This window comes from Mobula hypostoma, chromosome 14, assembly GCF_963921235.1.
Source record: "Mobula hypostoma chromosome 14, sMobHyp1.1, whole genome shotgun sequence".
NCBI lineage: Eukaryota > Metazoa > Chordata > Chondrichthyes > Myliobatiformes > Myliobatidae > Mobula > Mobula hypostoma.
In genome coordinates, this window is record NC_086110.1 from 42,935,132 (window position 1) to 42,952,342 (window position 17,211).

At 41.0% G+C, this 17,211-nt stretch overlaps 1 long non-coding RNA gene across 1 annotated transcript in view; it reads left to right on the forward strand.

Annotated features, from left to right (window-relative positions):
- Positions 1 to 4,122: 4,122 nt before the first annotated feature.
- Positions 4,123 to 17,211, forward strand: part of LOC134356506 (uncharacterized) — a 362,888-nt gene continuing 349,799 nt past the window's right edge. The window contains exon 1 of the long non-coding RNA XR_010020375.1: positions 4,123 to 4,373. This is a non-coding gene — a long non-coding RNA (uncharacterized LOC134356506). The remainder of the gene's footprint in view (positions 4,374 to 17,211) is intronic.

Consider the following 17,211-nt stretch of genomic DNA (forward strand, 5'->3'; position numbering starts at 1 on the left):
TGGTGATAAAAGTTTGTAATGCCTCACCTACTTGACCGTAGATAGTTTGGTCCACCCTGAGATTGCCTGCACTTCACATGGGTCCACTTGAACACTGTAAGTGTTGAGGATGTACCCCAAGAATGACACCCGCTCTTTGAGAAAATCACATTTCTCTGGCTTGGCATTAAAGGTTGTCCTCCAGCAGCCATCTGAGATACTCTGGATATGCTGGATATGTACTTGGGAATAGAGGGACTAGATAAGAATATCATCCAAATACGCAAAAACAAACTGATTCACCATGTTCTGGAGCACATCATTGACCAGGGCCTGTAAAACAGCAGGGGTGTTGGTCAGACCAAAGTCATTATGAGGCACTCATTAATGGCTAATTGTAAGCATTGCTCAGATCTACCTTGCAGAATATGGTTGCACTCTTAACATATTCGAACGCAGAGGCAAGTAGGGAAGAGTGATGCTGTTGAGGTGCCAACAATCAATGCAGGGACAGAGCTTACCATCCTTCTTGCTCACAAAAAAAGAGGTCCACTTCTGTTGACATATTGATAAATCCGAAGGCCATTGCCTCCTTGATGTTTTCTTCTATGGCCACCATTTCAGGAGGAGCAAGGGCAAAAAGTACTAGAACTAGGTAAGAAATCAATGGTGCATACATATGGTCAGTGTGGAGGCAGGGAGGTGGCCTTCTTATGACTGAAGACTTCAAGAAGGTCATTATATTCAGCTGGAACACCAGGCAGGTCCACACCAGTGTTTGGCACAGGAGGGGATACGCTGACAGGGATTTAAGCTGGGACAGGTAGACAGGCATGCCGGTCCCCCACTCTTGGAGTGCCTTTAGGGATCAACATTCTGAGGGTTGTGTCAAAATGTCCAGTGAAGGCCAAGCATCAGCAGCATTTTAGGTGAATCTACAAGATAGAAGGAGAGCTGTTCCATGTGGTTATCTTCTAGCACGTTGGAGAGGTGGTTCCTGCTGGTGCCCAGAGGCTGACCATCCAGAACATTGACATCAATATTCTCTCTCAATTGTTGAGTGGGAACTCACCACCTTTGAGCCGGAGAGATACCAGTGAGGTTCTTGGCTGCCCTGGAGTCCGTAAATGCCTGAAGCTCATGGGTCTGGGAACCTCCACCTCCCTGCCATGATAGGAAAGACAGATTACTGGATCAGGGGAAGTTTACTTGCAGGAATAATCAACCCATCAAAATAATTCCCCTTCTCGTTTATAGGTATCCTCTTTTACTGGGCATTTGGGACATGACTGGAAGTGCCCTGGAAAGCCATGGGAGGGGGAGCAACATACTACCCTGCACTGATCACGTTCCTTCTGAGAGAGTTGCATGCCTCCCACTTGCATGTGCTCATGTGTGTGGACTGTGTACTAGCTGATGGGAGAGAGGCGAAGATAGATGGTGATCTAAAGAAGCAGGTGCAGTAGTTGGTGGTCAGCCTCCTGACCCCACACTGGAAAATTAAACACTTTCTTGAACTTGACTACAAATTGCTGGAAAGACTGGGCTGCAGAGTAACCTCGTACTTGTAGAGCGTTGAACAAGCTGAGCAGGGCTCCATCGGAGGGATTGGCAAGTAGGGCAGTTAAGTGCATCATCACTGAACTGACCTGGTTGAGCTTGGAAAGTCAGCTCACACTGGGTAATAAAGTTTCTGCAGCCATCGGAGGTCACTCGAATATTTGCCTGCTGGATATGCTCGCTGAAGGTCTGGAAGCTGCCAAGGGAATCGGACACTAGTAACTGAGGCAGATAAGCCTGTTGTAGAGGAGGATGAGGGAGATGCTGATGCTGGGGCGGAGACGGTCCAGGCAGAAGGCTGCTGAATAGGAGCAGTGAGAGCAGTGAAGGCTCCCTCCTGATTCTGGCTGGCTGCTGTGAGTTGCTCTGCTGTCGCTGCGAGTGCTGTCACTTGTTCTTCCTGCTTGGACTAAACTTGCTGCTCTGAAAGTCATTGTCACACTGCATGAGCTATTTCTGCCAACCCAGCCTCCACTGGCCTTAACTTCTCTTTCTTCTGGCCAATAAACTTCGGCTTGGGCTGGGCTTGCCACTCCGTGGGTAGATGCCACACAGGATGAGCCACTTCTGGCAACCCAGACTCCACTGATTTAAGTTCTCTCTGACCTGACCAATGAAATTCAGGGCTGAGGCCAGCTGCTGTCTCCCCGCTGGGTCCAATTTAATGGTCAAGTGTTGTTGACACGGTGTTCAGTATTAGTCCGAGTGCAGCGGAAGAGAGAAGAGTAGTAGAATGAATGGTTCATGAAGTTTTCATAGGAACAGTACAGAACAAAAGGAAAATAATAAACAGGAAGCCAACAGGACCGTTAACTAAAGCTCATAAACTAAAATTTAATGCCGTCACTGTTGCTCAGAAGCAGTAACTTAATGCTAAATGAATACTGCTCTTTTACAATGTCAATCTAAATTATAGTCTTCTTTCGCGGAATGTGGACTAAGGTGAGCGGGGAGTGTTGTCAAGACTCGACAAGACTAAAATGAAAGGAAGGGAGTTAAACACAACCACAAATAAATCCTAATTGGCTGGAAAGTACATTCTTCTGAACGTGACTGCCAACTCCTTTCAGCTGCCTGCCTGCGAGGGCGCCCCCTCTCCATGGCCCAGAATTTGTGGTTGTGGCAAAGGCAAGATCAGCAGTGCGATTACCGTAAAAAGCACTCAAGAAGCTCAACAAGAAGTTCACTTTAGTTATCACACCACCAGAATATAATCACTCACCTGCTCTGCCACTGTTGCACCTTGGCTGCAGTCTACTATTTGTGCTTGTGCTGGCCTACTCTAATAGCACGTATGAAGTCCATAACATACATACCAAGAAGGGTAAGAGTAGCTAATGCACAGAAGCAACACGTCCTTTGGGTTTCCCCTTAAATTACACATTCTTATTGAAAAATATATATTCATTTTCCTTCACTACTATTGGGTGTAAATCCTAGAAACCCCCCAGCAACACCATTTTCACCATAAATGTACTAATACTGAAGGTGGCTTTGTCCTGTAAGGACAATTAAGGATGGGCAGTAGCTGTGGATGGACATGTAGAAATGCAAACATATTAAAACTTATCAAGAATAAACAAGATATTGAAACTAAATAGAAGTCATAAAAAATAAACATTCACAGTTTTTTTTTGTTTTTTAACTTATATACTCCAGAGGTTTTGCAACCATTATAGCTAAACTTGCATTATTTGTTCAATCACTGCATGGCTTCGAAAATTTGAGATCAAAAATTGAAATACCAATCAAACCTTAGGAAAATGAACAAGATATTTATTTGGAATATCTTACAAAAGTATTGCTCTTCATTGAGGTGTCGGCGTGGAATATAGGTTAGAATGTAACTGTAGACTGGTGGAAGATTAGAAACAAAATCAGAATATATGAGAATTGATCCATTTTCTTTTCACCCATGCAAATATTGTATAATTCACATTATATGTGTCTATGACATTTCAATGGTTTGAACATTAGTTAAACCTCAATTGTAATAAAAGATTCTGTACCAAATCTATTAATTTACATTGTTTATGAGGTGTTACCCGGAATAACTCTCAAGAAAGCAAAGTGAAAGTCTAAACAAAGATTTCCTTTGTTAAATACTGCATTTGAAATAGAATATAGTGTACTAAAGGAATATATAGAATTTCAAAGGAACTTTGTAAGTTTTGGGACACATTTTACAAAACTATAAAGCATAAACAATTATAAATCTCATATTTTTGGTGGACCATATCAGCAGTTAGTCAGTAATTGCAATGCTGGATTAAACAGTTGATGATTCATCAGTAAGAACTTCCCCTGTGCACAAACTCAAAGGTTTCAAGTATTCTTTAAATTTAGTATTTAACTTTAAATCATCTAATAAACATTTACTTATTGTGTACTAAGTTAAACTACATGTAATTGTCTAACTTTGTTTAATTTCCAATGTTTCTAAACCCATCTATTGTAACCGTCAAAAGCATTCGGTGTTGTCAGTGAGATGGTAATGAGGTGATGTCATCAGCAGACGAGACCCAGGTCTCTCATGCTTCTTTCGCATAATATATCACCCGGTTTCGATAACGTCTTCACAGATGCGTCTTCACTAAAACCCAGGTTTGAGTTACTGGGACACTTTGTTAGGACTGACTAGCCTTCCAGTTTTGTTAATGAAAAACAAATCTCTGACAGAAATGTCTGAACTGCTTTTCCACGGCACTATTTTTCTCTGGCGCATTACTGGATTCTAACGAATCTAACAGGACTCAGAAACCGTGTAAAGATTTGCAAGAAGTAAAATGAGGCTGGCAGGTCAGCAGTATGTTTAAAGTGATAGAAGACACAAGGTGAGGGAATCTTTAAGAAATACCTTGTCAATTTGCTGTGGAATGGAATGTTCGAAATGTGTCAGGTCTGCTCTCGGGCATTTTAGTATGATTGGGTTTTTTAACTAAGCTAACAGAAGTTTTAAACGGATTTTCACTATCATCATTGTGTTGTGGTTATTTTAAAACTAAATGAATTGAGTAAAGTCTGTAATTCATTACTGGGGGATATTGTACAGTAACATATGTGTACAATAAAACACACGTGAAAATGCATTGGAAGATGAAGGAGAGGGAGCCCTAGGTACCGTTCATAACCCATCAGCAGAGCAGTTTAGACTGGACGCCTGCATGATTTTATAACAATGTTGGTAGTAGAAAACTAAGCAGTAAATTCCTTCAATTAAATTAATACAAGTATGCTCTTTGCTGTAGTACTTCGTTTTCATAACCATTCATTGTACAGTATTTTTAATCTTAGGCTGTTATATAAGATGTGGAAAAAATAATATCTTTTGGAAATTTTTATTGGCCTGTAATGAAGCTGTCTTTTGGCAAAAATATATTTTGGCAAAACTAACTTGAGAATATATTTAAATTTACAAGCTGAATGATAGAAGGCCTGCTTTGCAGTCATTTGCTGACAGTCCACTCATTTTCTACTTTGATAAATGACCATAGTTCTGTGAGCTAACATTGCCTTCAATTATTGATCATTGTGGGTTTTTTTTTGGGGATGCTGCAATAACTTTTGGCATGATCCATCTTCCGGAATAGTAGATAATCTTTGATAAATACTTATGGTGATTTGAGATCAAGTGAAAGAGGAGTTCAGATGCATTTTGCTCAGTTGAAAGCTGAATTAGTGCTAAACTTTTTCAGCCCTGGCTGGGAATGTTCTTCACTTGAAATGAAAGTCTGCTGTAATTTAATAAGGTTAACAATTTAGAATGGCAGAATTGTTAATGCCAATCTTTTAAATGCAATTAGTGTGCTAAAATATTTTATTGCTGTTCGTAACGTCTTTGAGCAAAAATGCACCAATTGTTACATTTAATGTTGATCTTTTTCTTTATTGACACATATGAATATTGTTCATAATGCATATTGGTTTGTTCAGATGACAAATGCTCACCTGGGCAAAATAAGGCATTAAATAAGTATTGTTATTGCCTTATTTTGGACAGAAGTTTAGTGCATGGGGAGCAAGGTAATGGTGAGATAATAGGAGTCTACAAATCATTTTGGGATCCTTGTCCTAGAAAGGGTCTACATATAAAATATTGGAGGTTGATGAGTTATAATATTGTGACACTGCCAGACTTAATTGGTGCAAAATCACATTCAAAGATGCATGCTGATAGAATGAGTGGAAGGTAAAGTAAGATGTTGTAAATTTACTTTTGATTTTAATTGAGAGCTGGTTGTTAATTTTGGTTACTGGTGAAACTATTGTAAGATTTGCTGTAGGAAAAAGATAAGAAGCTTGTGAATATAAACAAAAATGTGGTAACTTATTCAATGTTTCCATCCATCTGTTGGTTCCAGTTGGTGTAGTTTACATAATATTGACATCACAATATTTACACACATTGTATCTTGCCCTTTTTCACCCATCAAACCTTTTGTTGGAAATATAAAAAAAAAGAAGTGAACAGTTGCTTCACCAGTCTGTTGACTCTTTGGATGTTGTCAGTGGTTTTGCTTTGGCTTTTGTGTCTTCTCTCAATGATGGATGAACATTCTCATCAGACTGTCAGTTACAGAATCACTGATAGATCCTTCGTCTCCTTGTTGTTTTCTTCTGCACATATTTCTTCATCATTAGTTTATACATTATAGGAGTTGTGCACATGTAGTTAATCTAGACTTCTGTACCTCTTTAAGTACTTCTGCCCCTTGCTTGAATGACTGGATGCCTGGACTGTTCTGAAAGGCCAAAGATTTGAACATTGCATCCTATCTTGATTTCTTTACTTGATCTAAGATTTTATCTGAAACATTTCTCCACTCTGTACACATATTTTGCCTTCACCAAACCTAGCCTTTCATCTGGTCCAGGTGACTTATTTACCCTTGGGCCTTTCAGCTTTTTGAGTACCTTATCCCTCGTAATAGTAACTGCACTCACTGCTTTTCCCTCACTCCCATCATCATCTGGCACACTGCTAGTGTCTTCCACAGTGAAGACTGATGCGAAATATTCATTAACTTCATCTGCCACCTCCTTGTCTCCCATTATTATTTCTCTGGCCGCATTTTCTAGCAGTCCTATATCCACTCTCATCTCTCTTTTATTTTTTTTCAGACTTGAAAATGCTTTTACTATCCACTTTGATATTGTGTGCTAGCTTGCTTTCATATTTCATCTTTTCTCTCCTAATGATTCTTTTAGTTGCTTTCTGTAGGTTTTTAAAAGCTTTCCAATCCTCTTATCTTCCTGCTAATTTTTGGTTTGTTGTATGGCCTCTCTTTTGTTTTTACATTAGCTTTGACTTCCCTTATCAGCCACGGTTGTACTATTTTATCATTTCAGTATTTCTTCATTTACTTTAACAACTCCTCTCTTATACCACTGTAATTTCCTTTCCTCCACTGAAATACTGCTATGTCAGACTTTACTTTCTCCCTATCAAATTTCAAGTTGAGCTCAATCATATTGTGCTCACTGGTTCCTATGGGCTCTTTTACATTAAGCGCCCTTATCGCCTCTGGTTCATTATATAACATCCAATCCAGTACAGCTGATCATCAGTAGGCTCAATGACTAACTGCTCTAGAAGACCATCTCGTAGGCATTCAACAAACTCTCCCTTGAGATCCATTACCACCCTGATTTTCCTAATTGATATGCATGTTAAAATCTCTCATGACTATCATCACATTGTCCTTTTGACATGCCTTTCCTATTTACTGTTGTAACTGGTGGTCCACATCCCAGCTACTGTTGGGACACCTCTGTATAACTGCCATCAAGGTCCTTTTACCCTTGCAGTTTCTTAATTCAACCCACAAGGATTCAACATCTTCTGATCCTGTGTCATATCTTTCTACTGATTTGATGCCATTCTTTACTGGTAGAGCCACACCACCCCCTCTGCCTATCTTTCATCCCTCTGATGCAACGTGTGACCTTGGTCATTCAGCTCCCAACTACAACCATCCTTCAGGCATGATTCAGTGATGGCCACAACATCATACCTGACAACCTGCAATAGCGCAACAAGATCATCCACTTTATTTCTTATACTCCGTGCATTGAGGTATTACACTTTGAGTGCTGTATATGCTGCCCTTTTTGACTTTTGCATCCCTAATGCACTGATACTCACCATGCTGGCTGCAATTTTGTCCTATCATCTGCCTGCCCTTCCTAACAGTCTGACTGCATGCTATCTTTGCTTTTTTACCATTCGTCCTATCCTGAGTCCCTTCACTCCGGTTCCCACCCCCCGGCCTGATTAGTTTAAACCCTCCCCAGCAGCTCTGATAAACCTGCCCACAAGAATATTGCTCCTTCTCGAGTTCAGGTGCAACCCGTCCATTTTGTACAGGTCATACCTCCCCCAGAAGAGATTCCAGTGATCCAAGAACTGAAACCAGCTTCTCAGCCACATATTTACCTGCCAAGTCGTCCTGTTTCTACCCTTGTGGTAATGTGGCACCAAGATGTATCCTGTCTAACAAAATGGGCCAAATGAATTGCAGCTTGCCATCATGCCCTAGTTCCTTTAATAAGTCAATGCAAAGATTAACCACAATTTACCTTTTGGTGGGAGTACAAGATACAGCGCATCTTTCTAATTACCAGGAGTAATTTTCCATTACTACCAGAAAATGTTTTCTCACTGTGGGTCTTTGAAATGGCCAGCAAGCCACTTTTACATCTGGTCCAGTGGCCTTAGAACCTCTGGAATTCTGACATTGGACAGACATTGACTGTTTTTTAAATATCTTGGTCCAGTCCATGCTGTATATTAAAGCACAGGCTGTTACCTTCATATTCCCCATATGCATACTGGGAATGTAGCTGGTCTAGGAATGGTCCTGGAATAAAAATTATACAGTATTTCTCGTGACAAATCCCTGGTTCATAGAATGACATCTGTGACAGGGTTGAATTATATCACTTTGCCTAAATGTGATTTGTTTCTGCCAATCATGGGATGTATGTACAACCAATATTGTATTTGCTTAGATGACATTTCCCGAGCTTTAAGCGCTAAGTTATTAGAGACCACTGTAAAAATAAAATTATCTTCCTTCCACTTTTACCCCTTTATACAGAAACTTTGGGGATGGTATCTACTGCGACATTTGTTCTAAAGCCTGATATTGTCTGCTGTAATTATACCAAAGTGTAAAATGACCCTTTTGTCTCCTCATTTCTGCAATGTTGGGGATGGTTGACTTTTGTGTAAGATGGCTTGCAAATCTTCGTGTGGTCTGGCACGAAGGTAGTGCCAGATGAAGTTAATAGAAGATTGTAGAACCAAACAAACCCCAAAGGCCCAGTGCCTTTTTCTTTCTGTCTGTGTGTAATTTATTTACTCTTCATCTGCATATGGGTGGTGAATGCAATTGGTCACTTGTGACCTCCGTGAGCACTGAATGGCTTCACGATTTTGCTTGAAATGTGACACATAATTTTTAACTTTTGCTGTTATGTTTACCCAAGAATGATTTATTACTGAGACAGCTTTTGCACTTGTCATTTGTCTCTTGTGGCTTTTTACTGCAATAACACAGTTTTTCATTTTGTTACAGCCAGTGGTGATAACGTGGTTGTTAGGTATGAAAATAACCAAATAGTAAAATCCCCGAGGAATCCAGATCAATAATGCTTTCTGGCCTTTAGGCATTTGGAACTGCTTGATAGACAAGGTATACCAGCATCTAACTTTTGTCCCATGTTCTGCTGTGGAGAAAATCACCTTTATGTTTATAGAATCTTTTAAAATCCTTCCTGTTTTCTTCCTTTCATTGATGACATTTTCATCAAAGATTGGTGAATATCCTGCTCATTGTGGCAAGAAAAAAAGTTGGAAACAGTTTCTTCCCACTTAATCATTTCAGGTATACATGGAAGCTTTTTGATTATTCACTGAGGTAGCAGCATTTGATCTCCCTTACCTAAATTGATTTGATCATGTGATAGTGACAGCAACTTCATTGAAGATTTTGCTCTTGCTAACTCACCATCGCAAGTAGGGTTGCCAACTGTCCCGTATTAGCCGGGACGTCCCGTATATTGGGCTAAATTGGTTTGTCCCATATGGGACCGCCCTTGTCCCATATTGCCCAGCTAAGATAAACCGTTCGTAAGCCGAAATGGCATAAAGCGCAGAAGCAATTACCATTAATTTATATGGGAAAAATTTTTGAGCATTCTCAGACCCAAAAAATAACCTACCAATTCATACCAAATAGCACATAAAATCTAAAGTAACACTAACATATAGTAAAAGCAGGAACGATATGATAAATACACAGCCTATATAAAGTAGAAATAATGTATGTACAGTGTATCAGAATCGGAAAGATTAAGCCAAAACCGATTTGTAGAAAAAAATCGGCATGTACACGCATGCGCGCACAGGTGCCTGTGCAAGGTTTCATGGTCATGGTAGTCTTTCTCAAGTGTCCCGTATTTGACTGCTACTTTTGTCCCTTATTTGGGAGTGAGAAAGTTGGCAACCCTAATCGCAAGTCTTGGGATGTAGGCAGAAAAGTACTTTTTGTCACCTAGTTCTTTGTTGAAGGTCACTTTTGTAGTTGCCACAGAGATTGCAACTCTTGTCTGACTTGAGGACCACCAGAATGACTGGACTCTCTTCAACTTTCACCTGCACCTCATGTTATCCTGGTTTCTTTTGCTGGTTTGCCACCTGCCTCTTGAGGGCCTAGAAAACAGGTTGAGGTCTTCTGCTTATCAGATTTGCACCCTGTCGATTGCAAAAATAGGTTTTGTAACCCTAAAAGAAACCTTATTCAAGATTGTGTAATGCAAACACGAGGAAATCTGCAGACGCTAGAAATTCAAGCAACACACAAAAAATGCTGGTGAACGCAGCAGGGCAGGGAGCATCTATAGGAAGAGGTACAGTCGATGTTTCGTCAGGACTAACTGAAAGAAGAGATAAGAGATTTGAAAGTGGGAGGGGGAGATCTGAAATGATAGGAGAAGACAGGAGGGGGAGGGATGGAGCTAAGAGCTGGAAAGTTGATTGGCAAAAGGGATACGAGGCTGGAGAAGGGAGAGGATCATGGGACGGGAGGCCTAGAGAGAAAGGGGTGGGGGAGGGAAGCCCAGAGATGGGCAAGGAGTTATAGTGAGAGGGACAGATGGAGAAAAAAGAGAGAGAGAGGGAGAGAGAGAAAAATAATAAATAAATAATGGATGGGGTATGAAGGGGAGGTGGGGCATTAACGGAAGTCAGAGAAGTCAATGTCATGCCATCAGGTTGGAGGCTATCCAGACGGAATATAAGGTGTTGTTCCTCCAACCTGAGTGTGGCTTCTTCTTTACAGTAGAGGAGGGTGTGTATAGACATATCAGAATGGGAATGGGACGTGGAATTAAAATGTGTAGCCACTGGGAGATCCTGCTTTTTCTGGCGGACAGAGCATAGGTGTTCAGCGGTTAATGTCATTTCCAGTACAGAAGTGAAAAAGAGAACGAGGTAATGGTTACTCTGCATGATGCTGCATGCAAAAAACACAATAAATATAAATGTGTAAGGGAGCTTACATTGGTTATTTGTACATAAAGTGACGCTATGTACAGGAGTGTCTGTAGATGAGGTGAACGACAGGAAATGATAAAGTAGTTATGGTGGGAGGTGTGGTAGGGTGGGTCAGTGGGTGAAGGTGTTGATTAGCTTTTCTGCTTGGGGGAACTAACTGTTGTTGAGTCTGGACATCCTGGCATGGATGCTATGAAGTTTCCTCCCTGATGGGAGTGGGACAAACAGTCCATGGGCAGGGTAGGTGGTCCCTTTATGATATTGCTGTTCTTTTTCTAGTACCTTTCTGTATATATGTCCTTGATTGCAGGTAGGCTGGTGCTAGTGATTCACTGGGCAGTTTTGGCTATCCGTTGCAAAGCCTTTTTGTCTGCTACATTGCACTTTCTGTACTGTGCCGTGATACAGCATGTTAGGATGCTTTCTACTGAGCAACTATAGAAGGCCATGAATATCGATGTGCATAGTCCAGCTCTCTTCTGCCTCCGCAAAAAGTAGAGGTATCGGTGAGCTTTCGTGATTGTGTGGGATGTGCTCTGGGACCATGAGACGTTGTGCAAGATGTGAACTCCCAGGATTTTGAAACTGCTTGCAGTTTCTACTGCTGCACCAGGAAAGAGGGGTTGAGTGCAGCAAGTTCTTCTGAAGTCAATAACTATTTCCTTTATCTGTTGACATCTGTTGGCATGTGGGGACAGCAGCCTGGATGATTGAAGTGCTGAAAATGTCAGTGAGCTGGTGAGCACACCCCTCGAGTAGTCAGCCTGGGATGTTGTCTGGCTTGGCAGCCTTCTGTGGGTTGACATTCTGCATGCTGTTACAGACAGTGGCTGCTCACCTGGGAGGGGGTAGCTTTCATGGCTGGCATGTATGCCTCGAGGCATGCATAAAAGTTGTTTAGACTGTCATGGAGTGCGGGGAGGCATCACTGGTACAGTCAACACTGTTTTTCCTAATGTCCTTGATGTGCAGCTACATATGCCAGAGATTGTTATTGGACAGGTGTTCCTGATTTTTTTGTGCGTAGGCCGTATTTGCTGCCTACGATGAGACTTCTGGCTGATCTGAGAGCTGGAGTGCACCCTTGCATTCAGCCACAGTTTCTGGTTCAGCTGTGAGCTGACATTTCTTGAGGTACTGATGTTGTCTACACATTTGCAGAGGTATGTAGCCAGTGACAGATGAAGCATCTTCCTCAAGATCTGTGTCTTCTCCTTTCTGGTAGTTTCCTTGAACATCTGCCAGTTAGTCCATTCAGAACAAGCAGAGAGATTGCCTCATTAGGCCATACACTGATGGACCTCTTGACTGGTTTCTCCATTTTCAGCAGCGGTTGGTATGCTGGGATTAACATAAAGGAGATGTGGACAGAATCAGTGGTGGGGTGAGGCACCTCTCTACCAAAAGAGGTGTAAGGCTTTCCTTCCCTCCACTAGCCTGCAGTTCACCCTTGGGCAAGGTGTAGCACCTGCCCCCACCCATCAGGGTCACGTCAAGCCATGGGAGCAGATGGTGGATGGTTGTATGAGCACCTGGTGCATAACACAAGTTCTGGTTATGCAATCACTCATGGCAGGTAGACCTATTTGAAGAGCATTGATAATAGCTGGGGTCACTCGTTTTGTAAAGACATTGCCAGAAGAAAGCAATAGCAAACCACTTCTGTAGAAAAATTTGCTTCGGATAGTCATAGTCATAAACTATGATTGCTCATGTCTTATGACAGATTGCAGTGGTAGGTAACCATGGCTGACGGGAGAAGTAAAGGACTGCAAAAAAGTTAAGGAAAGGGTGTATGAGGTAGCACAAGTGAGAGGGAAGTTGAATGATTGGGAAGCTTTTAAAATCCAACAAAAGGCAACTAAAAAAGCTATAAGAAGGGAATAGATGAAATATGAAGACAAACCAGCCAATAATATAAAGCGGTGTACTAGAAGTTTTTTCAGTTATATAAAGAATAAAAGGGAGGTGAGAGTTGATATTGGACCATAGAAAGTGTTGCTGGTGAGGCAGAAATGGGGGACAAAGAAATGGCAGATGAAGTTAATGGGTACTTTGCATCAGTCTTCGCTGTGGAAGCACTGGCAGTCTGCCAGAGGTCTGTGAGTGCCAGGAAACAGGTGTGAGTGCCATTGCTATTATAAAGGAAGAAGTACTAGGAAAACTGAAAGGTCTTATGGTGGACAAGTCACCTGGACCAGATGGACTACATCCCAGAGTCCTGAGAGAGGTTGCTGAAGAAATAATGGATCCATCGGTTATGATCTTTCAACAATCACTTGATTCTGGCATGGTCCTGGAAGACTGGAAGATTGCAAATGTCATTCCACTCTTTAAGGGAGGAAGGCAAAAGAAAGGAAATTATAGGCCAGTGAGCCGAACCTCAGTGGTGGGGAAAGTGTTGAAGTCTGTTATTAAGGATGAATTTTCGTGGTACTTGGAGACTAATGATAAAATAAGTCAGAGTCAGCATGGTTTCTGGGTTTCTATCAAGGGAATTCTTGCTTGACAAATCTGTTAGAGTTCTTCGAGGAAGCAACAAGCAAAGGAGAGGCAGTGGATATCATTTACTTGGATTTTCAGAAGGCATATGACAAGGTGCCACACATGAGGCTACTTAACAAGATAAAATCCTATGGCATTACAGGAAAGATATTGGCATGGATAGAGGAATGGCTGACAGCTAGGTTGGCTGCCAGTCACTAGTGGTGTTCCGCAGAGGTCACTATTGGGACATCTACTATTCACATTGTTTGTCAGTGATTTGGATAATGGAATTGATGGCTTTGTGGCAAAGTTTGCGCATGATATGAAGATAGGTGGAGGGGTAGGTAATGCTGAGGAAGTACTGCGATTGCAGCAAGACTTAGACAAATTGGAAGAATGGGCAAAAATGTGCGGATGGAATACAGTGCTGGGAAATGTATAATAATGCATTTTGGAAAAAGGAACAATAGTGTGGACTATTATCTAAATGGGGAGAAAATTCAAATGTTAGAGGTACAGAGGAACTTAGGAGTCCTTATGCAAGACTCCCAGAAGGTTAATTCACAGGTTGAGTCTGTGGTAAAGAAGCAAATACAATGTTGGCATTTATTTCAAGGGGAATAGAATATGAAAACGAGATAATGCTGAACCTTTATAAAGCACTAGTCAGGCCATACTTGGAGTATTGTCAACAGTTTTGGGCCCCATATTTCAGGAAGGATGTGTTGTCATTGGAGAGAGTCCAGAGGAGGTTCACAAGGATGATTACGGGAATGAAGGGGTTGACATATGAGGAGCATTTGGCAGCCTTGGGCCTGTAGTCACTGGAATTTAGAAGAATGCAGGGGGAATCTCATTGAAAACTGCTGAATGTTGGAAGGACTAGATAGGGTGGATGCAGAGAGGATGTTTCCTGTGGTGGGAGTATCTAGAACTACAGCCTGAAAATTGAGGGGTGACCTTTTAGTACAGAGACAAGGAAGAATATTTTTTTTGTGCCAGATAGTAGTGAATCTGCCACGGACTGCGGTGGGGGCTTCGTCGGTGCCTATATATTTAAAGCGAAGTTGATAGTTTCCTGATTGGTTAGTGCATCAAACGATATGGCAAGAATGAAGGTGTGTGGGGTTGAGTGGGATCCGGGATCAGCCATGATGGAGCAGAGTCGATGGTCTGAATGGCCTAATTCTCTCTTATGTCTTATGGTCTTATAATGCAGCAATTTTCACTGCTGGCTGCGTTTATTCAAAATCCTGACAGTTCACCGCTATATTTGTCTTGGAAACACCATTGCTATCATTCTTGCATTGCCTGTAACATATATTTTGCTTTAAAGTATTTGTAATGTGAAACATCTATGGAGCCTTTCCTGTGATTGTTTTTCACTGCCTTTCTGCCAATATATCAGTGAACAGTTGTTACGTATTGTCATTATACTCTGCCTGGTTTTGCTTGCTACATTTTGTGTCTTCAATTGTCTGCCCTAAGTTAGTACAATTGAGTTGAATTGTACCCCTGACAACAGGCAGGGCTTCCTATTAAAACTGCAGTTTTTGGTCCAGGCCTATTGAAGAAGACAGTGATGTTACTTACTGTGTATATACAACAGGTGCCGCCCAAATTACTTGTGCATCTCCAACAACATTAAGCCCAGTCACAAAGAAATCCCATAATGACCAATCTATAAATACCCTAAAATGAAAGCATTGAGCCAAATTATTTGATTGCCTTCATCATTAACTATTTCTTCAGGCTTTTAACTGTGAGTACCAAAGTTAAAGCTCTGATAGGTTAAAATAACTTTTGAGCATGATGAAATCAAATCACCTTTGAGGAGTGAGCAAGATAACCAATTGCCTACCAGTGTAATGAATGGCCTTTTCTCATTCCCAAGCATAAAGTTTTGTATGATGTTGTTTACACTTGTCTCTTGTATATTATTATTAATTTGCAAATCACCGTCTGTGAAAGAGAGTGCCTTAGTTTCCATGCAGGGAACCATGAGAACATTCTTTTCTCAATTTTTCAATAAAAGTGGACACTGCACTTTTTACTTGGATTGAAGTAAAATTCTCACCTTGCAGTTTCATATTTAGAATATTCATTTTGTCATACAGATCGGCTAGGTATGCCACATCCCCACGTAGAAGTTCAGTCTTGTTTCCCAAGCTTTTGTCTACTTTGACAAAAATTCAACCACAGTGTTAAAAATAAACAATTTAAGCAGGCGTCTTTTGACAGCCAAAGCACTTCAGTGTGAAGAAGCAAGTGTTCATACGCTTCCTCATTATCTTGGCATAACTGGCAAAATATTCTGCAATTTAATAGATGAGCTTTAATTTTGTTGATAGATGTTACAAGAGTCATGCTTGAAAAATGTTGCTAGCCGAGGGGTTTGGCTGTGAGATGTTGTCAATAAATTAGACAACGGATTGAAAACAGATTTAGAAGCTGTTTTTTCATTAATACCACTAAACCAGCATGGCAACCTGTCATATATGTTGCTCCATCTGTTGCACAAGAAATCATGTTCTTAATTGAAATACTTTTATCTTCATTATACATTTTGAGCTCATCATAGATTGATTCTCTGTTGATATTTTTAACTTTTTACAAAAGAGAATTTCTTAATAAACTTTTACGTTTTTGATAATTTGCACATATGCCATTAGCAATGTCTCATTATCTCACACAGCTGACTCAGAATTATATCCCAGATTCTGTTTTTTGTAGCTCTGTGCATAGTTGATATTCAATGTCTTCACTCGTTTTATCGATATGACGAGCTACAGAGTTATTGCTCGAAGGAATTGATTTTAAAATACTGGTATCCATCTTGAGAACAGTGGTGAGCACTTCTGATACAGCAGGCATTGTTAATCTTTCACCAATTGTATGAAATTTTCCACACTTTGCTATCATTTTGTAAATGTTATAAGAAGCAATGAGACCACCATCAAGGTGTCTCTTAGCTTTCATGGCAAATGACTTGAGTGTGCAATGCTTTTCAAATGCTTTGGTCATCTTCTGGAACTGAGTAATACCATAAGTAGCCTTTTCAAGGTGTCTTTTATGGAAGTCTTCCTGCAATCATTAGGCTTCATTAGACAGTACAGTATTACAAATAAGACACATGGGGCATCGCTGACCTGATGGGAAGGGAATAAAACCATACTCCAGGTATGTAACACTGTATTGATGCACTGTCTGTGGTTTCTGTTCCTTAGCAAGATTAGAATTCAAGGCTTTCCACCTTCAGACTTGGAGATTGTGCGGTACGTATTTATCCATCATTAATGGGGCTAAATTAAAAATAAAAAATTAACACAAACTGCAAATGCATATTGGATGTTGATGACAGCAGTGAGTTGACTCGGTTGGGCAAGTTAGGGTGCCGCTTACACCCCCCCCCCGCCAACCACTTCTGTTTCCTCTTATGGCCCCATAGGACATGTAACTGCCCCCTTGGGGGGGGGCATGCCCCTGTTGTGAACCACTGGCCAATAGAGATCTTGAACACCACCTACAGTCTCATAGTTGTTTGACTTGCTGATACTATCTGTTCTGTTTGTCTTGCTATTTACCACATTGTATTTACATGCACTTCTACTAATACTTGAACTGTG